Genomic DNA, 12,512 nt, shown 5'->3' on the forward strand with positions numbered 1-12,512 from the left:
CCTCCAGACCGAGCGGTACCGAAGGAACAAGCATAACCCACTAATCTTTTGAAACTACCTCGCTACTCTCCCATGCAAACCACACATACCCAAATTACATGACATACACCACACTACAACATGAAATACTACACAGAGAATAGTCACAACATTATCACTTTCAGCTTCCCCACTTCAATTAATATTTATCCCAGTTTCACACGACACTGCCCCACTTCATAATTCTACTCTCCTACTATGAACTCTGGAGATATTTGCACGTCTTGCTGTGCAATGCAAGCCAAGTGGCGTTGCTGGATAGACGGCCGACTCACCTTGCTTCTCTCTCAGAGTTTGAATCAAGCGTCACACGGAATCATATCACGCAAAGTAATATTAAGAACATCACACACGCAAGTCCTCAACTGATACCATGGACGAGTACTTCTCTTTATCCTTTGTCTCATATACAGATTGAGACTCACACAGTACTCACCACATGGAAGTACTCGTCTCTAATTTCAAGTCCTGCACACGCCATTTCTTAAATATTTCAACTTATGGTACACACGCTATTTCTTAAATATTTCAACTTATTGTACACACGCTAGTAATTCAGCTTAACTTAAGCACACGGAAGTATTTCAACTTATTGCTACACGTGGTTTCATTGTGACCGTTGGTCACTTCTGAAGATTACTACAATCCCTTAAATATTACCTGCCTGGCATTTAATTCTCCCCACAAAAGTTCCTGAAATAGAGAAATTATTATTTCAAACTATTCTTAAATATTCCACATGCATACCATGTCTCCACTCTTTCATCATTACGAAGCGCAACTGAAACGGGTCTTAACGGCACAAGATCCAGCGGCAGAGTGCTGAAACATGGCCGTTCTCGAGGTCCTCTCCCATCTCTGTCGAGGTGGGGGAAGCACCCTGCTATCGTATTGGTCAGCCACATTTCAGGCGCTCAAAGCTCTGGTAAATTTCATCTCTTTGGTCCCACCAAAGGTGGCCAAAGGATCGTCTCAAAGATGATCATATATTCACATTCACTATCTGCGGTTAGCAGACGACCATACATTCATTCATTTCACAGATCTCACCAAATTGGATGTAGGGATTTACTTTGTGGGAGTGCACATGTGATCAATTAAATAAATAAATTGTCATTCTTTCCCACACTGGTATGCGGCTTCACTGTATTAATTGAAATTGAGTTATTTTACAAAAAAAATGTGTTGTTCTGACAAAAATAATGAAGTATGTTGTACCTATTTTCAATGTCGGGCGGTACTGTACCCTTTCACCACCGGCTACCCGTGGAGAAAAAAATGGCACGGTACTATCCTTGCAATGCGAGGGTAGTTCCGAACATTTTTTTTTTAAGAAAACTGTTTTAAAACAAACATAGCAAGTCATCAAAATAACCAGGAGGAGACCTTAGCCCCTGGTGACCTGAAATAGACGACCAAATGCTGTTACTTTACCAAATTATTGACACAGTTGTGGCATTATTGTACTCTCCACAATCCAGAGTAATGTACACATACATATTTACAACAATCCAAATGACAAATAAAACATCACATCATACAAATAAAAAATAATGGTGAGATAAAAATTTGCTTAGTTACCGGGATCTCCGTTATTTTTAGGAGTAATCCAAACTTCAATAATTCTAAAACAAATAAAAAAATACTAATTGTACTCGTGAAATTCTAAATAGCTCACCGTCCAAACACAGAACAAGTAATCTGACATTCATAAATTGTGTTGTAATAATCTTTACACGGCAATGTCTAAATACAAAACAAAATCAATAAAAGAAAGAAATTGCGTACACTAGTTACACATAGAAGTCAGGCTCCATATCAATACACGCAATAAATAGTTAGCAATAAGTGCTTGAATCCACCAGTAGCTCTCGTATCTTACTCTACTGCTCATTTCTCAGTTGTCACACAATTAGACGACAAGAACTTGCATTTCGACTAGCCTTCGTTACACTTTAATGTGAAATATCACCACTGTGATAATGAAATTAAGTGGCTTCAGTCAACACACCAACAAGATCATTGCTGTCCACGACATCAAAATGCATCAATTAATTCCGATATTTGTTGTGCAATGCAAACTCTTCTCCCCTGTGACAACCTTACTGATCAATGCTACAAGAGCTGCTACGTTAGTATTATGCCACTAGCTAATAATTAAAGCATCATTGTACCAAATATTCTAATAAACATGCTACGTGAACTTGATACCCAGAACAAACAAAAAAAAAAAAACACTAACTATTCTAAACAAAAATGTTAATAAAATACAATTACACTTGCTGTCCCTTCAGGAATGAAACACATTATAAAAAAAATATTTACACAATTACAAATACATTATTCCCTATCTTGCGAGTCACACGGAATCATTTCATTCTGTGATTTTCTTGGGGTCAAAAAAAGTTGCTGACAGGTTTCCTAGAAACACTGTCTCGGAGTCAAAGCTCTCCCATGGTTTCCCAGACGAAAGTCTTTAAGTCACTCAAATCGGCATTTTGAACACACACTGAACAGTAAACTGTATCTCACATTAAACACGAATGCCATAGTCACTCTCAGCGTACCATCCACATGAATCTGGTCGTCCAGAAATGGCCCTACAACTACTATTACCCACGGTTCTGTCCTTTCAGTTCATGGTGTAATTAAAAGTCGTAAGTTCCAACAAACAGCACTTATTCCCGCACCAATTAAAGAAATGTCTCCTACTACAGACGCCAATGTCAATGTCCCACTCTAGTTTCTTGCGTTCATACAATAATTAGTCACCAAACGACAACTGTCCTCTTCAAGAATACCAAACGTCCCACATGCAATTCACAAAGCACACTTAACAAGTCACTGCCAAAAGTTTATGGATCCCACCGTTCAGTGGTCAAGACAAAACAAAACGATCGTCCTGTCTGCTAAAGACAAAATCTTTTCCACCCCTCACCACGTGGAAACACCAGTCCTTCACTTTCCACCTTATGGAGACATACGAGCAGTCATCTTGCTTCACGGCTCCACAGTCCAGTACTAGTTAATAGTTGCTGGAAACAAATGCCCGCCGGGCTCTGCCGCGCGTCGTCCTTTCTGCCGTGGCGCCGCTGCGCGCGCCGTTGAGCAGAAGAAACCACCCGCTGTTGCCTCCGCAGGATACTTTCCCCAGTCGTAAGGGTGGCGGAACTTATGAATGGCCAGTGGTACGTGCGTGTCGCCCCAGGCCGTTGACCTGCTGTAGCGGGCGCGTGGAGTGTACCCCGTCTGGCAGTGGAGTGGGGAGTGCCGCGGCTCTGTCGCCCGTCGCCATGGCGACGTCAGCTCGGCCCGCTAGTGGTATGGGCGTTACGACACCCAATCAGTCAGACCCTTCCGTGCATCTCGCAACATTACAGACAAAAGGATATATTTAAATACTCATTGATTGCACGTATGATCTATTAGATACATTGGTAATAAAAGAATCTTTGTTCTAAAAAAAAAACATAAAATCATACCCCCTAGTTTTCTACACATACAACATCAACATTTATCCCTTTTCTATATACAGCCCACACTTGTGCTATTCATTGTACCTGTCGTCCCTCATACAAAACATGAAAGTGTAAAAAAAAAGGAATAATAAACAATCTATACAACTCATAATTACAATATAAAGTAGTAGACTACTCTAACATCCTATCACAGTGAAAATATTAGAAACTGTTTATTCTAAAACTACAATATACAGTGAACCTTTGTGCTTGTGACAGACTGAAATTAATACCCCTTGAAAGTGTTCTAACAAAAAAATAAGAAATAATCTACACAGCTCTCAATTACCTACCACATTTTATTAAATAGTAAACTACTTTAACATCCTAACACAATACACATTTTAGAAATGGTGACTCTAAATCTACAACATACAATGCACCTTTGTGCTTGTGACAGACTGAAATTAGTATCTCTTTATACATTGTACATTTTATTATATATAACACATTTCTAGGACACGTATGTGCCATCCACATGTCAGATGCTGACCTGACATCGAGGTTCATCCCAATCAAACAATACACAATAATGTTTTAGTTACCGATCGGTAGCATCCCCTTTATAGGAGTGTGCGCATTGATCACACTACTCTACGACTCTCACTCACCAGACATCACATTTTCCTTCTCATTCAATCCATTAATACACTAACAGAGTAGGTCTAGAAGTCAGCTAACCTTAACACCACCACACTCATGACAACATACCATACCTTTGTTCCCTTATACTCATATCACCACCACTCTCACGACAACATACCATACCTTCGCTCCCTTATACTCAACCACATAACACATGAAGCTGTTTCGGAGATACCTTTCCAGTCTCCAAATTCGCCCTTTCACTCTGGCACCTCTCTCCATCGGCTTACCTCTGCATTCACTTTACCGATTATTCCTCCTGCTAAATATCACTTTAGAATTGCGACATTTCATCTAAGAACAAAAAATACACAAATTATTCATCCTGCAAAATAACTGTACACATTCTTGGTACCATTTTGATTAGTTATACTGGTACCAGGCTTCAACAACAACAACAAATATTATTTTTGCCAAATGGCAAATGTTGTGCTAAGAATTAGATCTACACTTATATTACATCTTACGTCAGTATTCCACAACGTTCACCATCTGGATCTCATACTCCCTTTATGTCCTTTCACATTGTGCAGTTGTCCTCATCTCTTCATTCGTATTTCGGCTCTCCGTCCGTCCATTACTCCATCATTTCCTGGTCTTCCTTCGCCATTGGCATCAATCTCTATTGCAGCATACACAGGCCTCTCTGTACCATACATCTAAGACATCTCCACATTATTAATTCTACTCACCTTTATTTACCACTGTTTCATCACGTCGAATCTCTATTTATTAACCACACTGCTTCACGTCGCTTCTCTCTTTAAATATCACCTTTATCCACTACTATTTATCACGTCGCTTCTCTATCTACCATCTTTATCCACTCATTAATCATCACGTCGTTTCTACTTGATCCTTATTCGTATGACAAAAAATACGTACATACACCACTCTGTCGACTCCTGTTCATGACTCATTCAACCAGTCTATTCCGTCATACTTCCTGACATCCCGCCTGAAAATTCTTATGTTCGATTTGACCCTGCACAACGTTACACACCACAAATAAATACACTGACTATCTACCATAAATCGCCTACTTTAGATCTATCCTTAACTTTTCCATAATTTGATGTTAGAAATGTGATGAAGCCCACGAGATTGTTTTCCCTTGATCTTCTCAATCAGTACAGCATTGTCATGGACAATCCGCCTCACTCTGAATGGTCCACTATACACAGTAAAGAATTTGCTAGTTAGGAATCTAAGCTTACATGAAAATTAAATGTTTGCAGAGAATATACAAGCTGGGAGAAACGGGACAGCCCAAGTGTTAGAAACTTTGGTGCTAGAGGCCTCTTTCACTAACACCGGATTCCGAACAACCATACACAGCACCTCATTATAATTGTCACTATGATAATGACATACTACCGATCAGATGGCAGCTAATCTAAAAACTTCGGTCACAATGTTGACCTTTTACATCACGTGTTAAGTACCTGCCATAGTCAAATCGCACTAATTAAACTGGACTCATTGGCATTATTACATAACATTTTTAGCAACTGGTCTTTGAGGAAACAGTCCTTTTACTTTACTGTCCCAAATAAAAATTTTCAAATTTTGCTCTGAGAGACCAGCCTAACAGATGTCATTACTGGTGTTTTATTCTCTGATCAGAAGTATGGTATTTGCATTCCTACATATTAGTAGAATATGTCTGTTACATAGACAATTTTCAGTCCCAGCTGCATGTGTTTTAAGGCAAGATGCTAAGGGCTGATATGTTGGATTAGTTTCTCCAATCCATTATGACAAGAATGAAATGCCAGGATTCCATACTCTCCTGTCATTCTGATAGTTTCTGCCGTTCCTATCCTCGACTCTGTCTGACCTATGAGACGTTTCGCCGTTCACAATGTTGCTCTCATTACCCAGTTCCTGTAACAAGTGTTGAAATGACGCGGAATCGTCTAAGCCTCTGCCCGCTATCACTATATCTCTGCACAATTTCACTGGCAACTTCGCTATACAGATCCTAATGAGCTCCCCAGGTTCGTATGTCTCATCCAAATATCTATTTCGTCTCAGCATTTCCTGATAGCAAGACACTGGATCTCTTATACCACCTTCGTTACGATTTGGCATCATCAATATGCTTTGCGTAACCTGGTCCTGCTTACTTTGCGACCAGAATTCATTTAAATAGCTACTACAGTCTTTAATAACTTCCTGCATTTTCGCTCTAGCCTCGTCCCTCAAATGGCTACACACGAACTTCATTTTGAGGGGCAGTCCCCATGATGAAGGTAACGAATCTTGAAATTGAGACAGCCTTGGACTATACCCAGTTGGGTTTGCCACCTGTTTTATCCGACACAACCGTTCTTCTGACTCTCTGAATTCGTCTTCCTATTTCTGCCTATTTTCGCTTTTTGAGTTTATCTCACTCTCCCTCTGCAGTCTACCTGGTGGTGTTTCATCTTCGCTTCTGCACGCTAATTGCAACTGTGCTAGTTCTTCCCTATGTTTCCTATTTGTTTCTAATTGTGCCTCTAAGTTGTAACAGTGATTGTACCTCCTCCTGGTCGGCATAAACCTCTCGCTGTGTACTGTCAGAGCCTGTCTCGCCTCTTATACTGATCTTTTCTACATCTGCACTAATCGTATTCTTTCTGAACACTACCTCTTTGATTCGCTCATCCGGTAACATGTCCCTACGCTCAGTAGTATCACTCTCTATTGCAAATACTTGTACCTCCAAATTATTAGCTTTTTCTTTCACGGCGTCACATACTTCATTCAACGCACCCAGATTCTTCTCCCCCTCATCTAACCGATTATTAACTGTGGGCAGACGCTCATCGATAACTGTGTGTAGCTTCCTCATTGCCTCTTTATTTCCCTTATCCAATGCCTCCATACTTTCCTCACTATCTTTATCCATCGCTTCCCATCTTTCCTTATTACCTCTACGCATCTCGTCCACCATTTCCTTAAACTCCCTATCCATCTTTCCCAATCTTTCCTTATAATCTTTATCCATCTTCTGTAAAAACTGCAGTATCACATTGTCATCTGCTACTTTCGACGCGCTCACCTCGTTCGCCTGTGAAACCGTAGCTTCGCTAAGGGTAGCTGCACTTTCACTGCATACCTGACCTAGTCCCGGCTCGCCCGCGTCGTCGGGAAAAGCCCCCGATTGTGAACAAAGCCCGCCGCATAAAGGATCACCCAGCAGCGGTCCACTGAACAATACAGCCCCTTCCGAGTGTTTGCCGTCCCCGCTCATTAACCAATGGTCAACAGGCACTTCCTGCTGCACTGCTACGTTCACTCCAGAATCGCTATTCTCCATGGTGGCTAGACTTTTTGACTGCGACCTAGCTACTATGGACATTACGCAAAAAAATTATGCAACGATCTTCCAGCCTTGGACGATATAGCAGTTAATTACATAAAAAAATAAAAGATCCTCACCAATCCAGAAAGAAATTACAAGCAGAAAAAATTTTACTTCTTAGCGCTATCACAATACATTCCATAAAAAAATAAAAAAAATCTTAACAGCAAACCCTAACAGCAAAATATCCTGGCAGAATTATCCTGACAACAAAATTATCCTGGCAGAAACGGAATCCTGGCAGGGTCGAAATTATGAGAGGCACCCACATGCCTTGCTCATACTGTGGCATCAAGCAGTCAGGCCTGCAAGATGAGTGGTCTGCCAAGCGAGTGGATTCATTCTTATTTATCAAGTAACATGAACTCTAGTACTCACACTTAAGTTACCAGTTATCCTCCTATATGATTAATACGCAACGGAAACACGCATCTGACTATCAGTAATTTACAGAACTCTGACTGTACACTACGCACTGGCAATACCACATTTTCTTTTTGTCTTTTATTTAACGGCTTTTGTCAACACGTGGCCACCGCACTGGATATGAATGGCGCACACATTATAAATTCGGGACATTATGACATCATACAATTCGAAGGAAAAGTCCATCAATCCTTTTATTTTCACTATCTTATTTATTCCGATAAATTCTCTAACCTAAACACACAAATTCTACAATCTACAACAATAACACATAAGAAATTCCGCCCAGTGGGCATGGCTTTACAATGGTGAATCTCTATATTATGGTCTCGTAATTATTTTAACGCTACGGTGCACTTTCTGGATAGGATGGTGGATCTTTTACTATACCTCACACTTCGACTCTCACAATCATCATCACGAAACTTTCCTCCAGACCGAGCGGTACCGAAGGAACAAGCATAACCCACTAATCTTTTGAAACTACCTCGCTACTCTCCCACGCAAACCACACATACCCAAATTACATGACATACACCACACTACAACATGAAATACTACACAGAGAATAGTCACAACATTATCACTTTCAGCTTCCCCACTTCAATTAATATTTATCCCAGTTTCACACGACACTGCCCCACTTCATAATTCTGCTTTCCTACTATGAACTCTGGAGATATTTGCACGTCTTGCTGTGCAATGCAAGCCAAGTGGCGTTGCTGGATAGACGGCCGACTCACCTTGCTTCTCTCTCAGAGTTTGAATCAAGCGTCACACGGAATCATATCACGCAAAGTAATATTAAGAACATCATACACGCGAGTCCTCAACTGATACCATGGACGAGTACTTCTCTTTATCCTTTGTCTCATATACAGATTGAGACTCACACAGTACTCACCACGTGGAAGTACTCGTCTCTAATTTCAAGTCCTGCACACGCCATTTCTTAAATATTTCAACTTATGGTACACACGCTATTTCTTAAATATTTCAACTTATTGTACACACGCTAGTAATTCAGCTTAACTTAAGCACACGGAAGTATTTCAACTTATTGCCACACGTGGTTTCATTGTGACCGTTGGTCACTTCTGAAGATTACTACAATCCCTTTAATATTACCTGCCTGACATTTAGTTCTCCCCACAAAAGTTCCTGAAATAGAGAAATTATTATTTCAAACTATTCTTAAATATTCCACATGCGTACCATGTCTCCACTCTTTCATCATTACGAAGCGCAACTGAAACAGGTCTTAACGGCACAAGATCCAGCGGCAGAGTGCTGAAACATGGCCGTTCTCGAGGTCCTCTCCCATCTCTGTCGAGGTGGGGGAAGCACCTTGCTATCATATTGGTCAGCCACATTTCAGGCGCTCAAAGCTCTGGTAAATTTCATCTCTTTGGTCCCACCAAAGGTGGCCAAAGGATCGTCTCAAAGATGATCATATATTCACATTCACTATCTGCGGTTAGCAGACGACCATACATTCATTCATTTCACAGATCTCACCAAATTGGATGTAGGGATTTACTTTGTGGGAGTGCACATGTGATCAATTAAATAAATAAATTGTCATTCTTTCCCACACTGGTATGCGGCTTCACTGTATTAATTGAAATTGAGTTATTTTACAAAAAAAATTTGTTGTTCTGACAAAAATAACGAAGTATGTTGTACCTATTTTCAATGTCGGGCGGTACTGTACCCTTTCAATGCAATCATCTTTTGCCAACGGCCTTGCAGCTGTGGTAACACCGGTTCCCTTCAAATCACCGAACTTAAGCACTCTGTGGTTGAGCTAGTACTTGGGTGGGGGGCCATCCGGTCTCCGGGCGCTGTTGGCAAACGGGGTGCACTCAGCTCTTGTGAGGCAAACTGAGGAGCCACTTGATTGAGAAGTAGCGTCTCCGCCTCGTAAACTGACCTACGGTCGTGAGAGCGGGGTGCTGACCACATGCCCCTCCATATCCGCTTCCAGTGACGCCTGTGGGCTGAGGATGACACGGTAGCTTATCAGTACCTTTGGGCCTTCCAAGGCCTGTTCGGACGGTTTTTTAGTTCTTTTTTGTCAGTGCCAAGAGAGAAGCAAGACTACGTGAAATAGCCTAAGAAATCGCCGTCGGAGACAACTCAGTGACCTACGGCCTTCAGTTAACAACTGAGAGCAGCTGCGTTTATGTAGGGTTGTCAGTGCCAACAGAGAAGCAACACTGCGTGAAATAACCTCAGAACTCAGTGTCGGAAGTGCGACAAACGCATCCGTTAGGACAGTGCAGCGAGATCTGGCGTTAATCGGCTATGCCTGCAGACGACCGACGCGAGTGCCTTTGCTAACAGCACGACATCGCCTCCAGTGCCTCTACTGGGCTCCTGACCTTATCGGTTGTACCCTAGACGGCTGGAAAACCGTGGTCTGGTCAGGGAGCCCCAATTCCAGTTGTTAAGAGCTGATGGAATCGTTCGAGTGCGGCGTTGTTTCCAAACAACGTTGTAATTTTTATGGATGACAGTGCGCCATGTAAGAGTGCTGCAATTGTCCGCGATTGGTTTGAAGAACATTGTGTACAGTTCGAGGGAATGATCTGACCACCTAGATCACACGACATTAATCCCATTGAACATTTGTAGGACATAATACATAATATGGAGGTGAGTTCGTGTACAAAATCCTGCATCGGCAACACTTTCGCAATTATGAACCGCTGTAGAGGCAGCAAGGCCCAATATTTCTGCAGGGGACTTCCAACGACCTGTTGACTCCATGCCACGGCGAGTTCCCGTACTACGCCGGGAAAAGGAGGTCAGAAACAACATTGGGATGTATCACATGATTTTTGTCACCCCAGTAAGAGGTAATAAATGAAATCGTCATGTCTGATACCACAGTTTTACTACATGAACTGCGAAATTGTAGCAGACGATAAACTTTTTTTCTTTTATCATTTTATGGGAGACGTTAAGTGAAAAAATTTCTTACATGTTGGGAAATTATATGTAAAGTTTTTTGCAAGTCAGTAAGTGGCCTCATTCCCGAACACTGAATGAATATATTATGTGTTTTTGCGTGTCGTGGCTGCACTTCTTTTCATTCCCAGTACCACCCATTTGAAAGGTAGGTGCTTCTTACCCATACAGCGATTTTTTCCAGGCAGTAATTGATATGTGTACCAAGTTTCGTTTAAATCTGTCTAGTGGTTTAGGAGGAGAAGTGGTGTTTTTTTTTTCGCTCTTCTGATTGGTTTGATTCGGCCCGCCACGAATCACTCTTCATCTCAGGGTAGCACCAATTGCATACATATGTACACATATACACACATTTTATAATATGTATGGCTGAGTTTATAGCATGTATGGCTCTACAGAAAGTACCAATTATGCTTGTTGAATGTAAAATGGAAACTCAGTTCCACATATAAGGAATAGGATTGGACACAAACGTGAACACTGTGGGATGCCGCTTGTCGTTTTCCCCAATCACTAAAAGTCTCTACATTTTCGATGTTGTTTCAGTTGTTAGCCACAACTTTTTGTGCTCTGTTTGTTAAGTGTGATTCAAAAATTTCGAAATTTGTTGTAAGTTCTATGGGACCAAACTGCTGAGGTCATCGGTCCCTAGGCTTACAGACTACTTAATCTAACTTAAATTAAATTACGCTAAGGACGACACACACACCCACACCCAAGAGAGGACTCGAAACTCCGACGGGGGGGGGGGGGGGGGGGGGGAGGCGCGCCGTGACAAGGCGCTTCAGAGTGCGAGGCTACCCCGCGCGGCCTTTGACTCAACCCACTTGTGGGTAAAGCCATCAGTTCCACAAACGTTGAGCTTTTGTAACGATGCATGAGTATGTGTGTTAGGAGTGCACTGTGTAAGGTGGCTATTATTTCGCACCTTACAAGCCCTCATTCACATACTTTGCCGTGATCTAAAACTACATTGCCGGCCAGGGTGGCCGAGTGGTTCTGGGAGCTACAATCTTGAACCGCGAGACCACTGCGGTCGCAGGTTCGAATCCTGCCTCGGGCATAGATATGTGTGACGTCCTTAGGTTAGTTAGGTTTAAGTAGTTCTAAGTTGTAGGGGACTGATGACCTCAGAAGTTATGTCCCATAGTGCTCAGAGCCATTTGAACCATAAAACTACATTAGGTATTGTTTGACAGGTAGTACATCGTATATATGAATATATGAAGGAAACTGACTTTGTCACGTACGTCTTGTAAATAATTGCTAACGTTTATTGCACGAAAGCTGACGGATTGTCGTTATTATCAGAACAGCGTAATGATTAGATTCACTAGTAGAGGTTGGAACGACAGCTGAGATGAAACGGCAGGCAGAACTTAAGCTCTGGGTGTAAGGCCCGCACAGGTGTTAGTCCTGCTTAAACACAGGAAGTAGCTAGACGGACGTCGTGGCACTTGAGCTCCGGAGCACAAGAGGGTGATAGCCGGCGGCTATTGTAGTACGGCCGGAAGGATAACCGGGTGATACTTCTGAACGCTGAGAATCTTGGACGAAGGTGA

This window comes from Schistocerca serialis, chromosome 7 (genome assembly GCF_023864345.2).
Source record: "Schistocerca serialis cubense isolate TAMUIC-IGC-003099 chromosome 7, iqSchSeri2.2, whole genome shotgun sequence".
Classification (NCBI taxonomy): Eukaryota; Metazoa; Arthropoda; class Insecta; order Orthoptera; family Acrididae; genus Schistocerca; species Schistocerca serialis.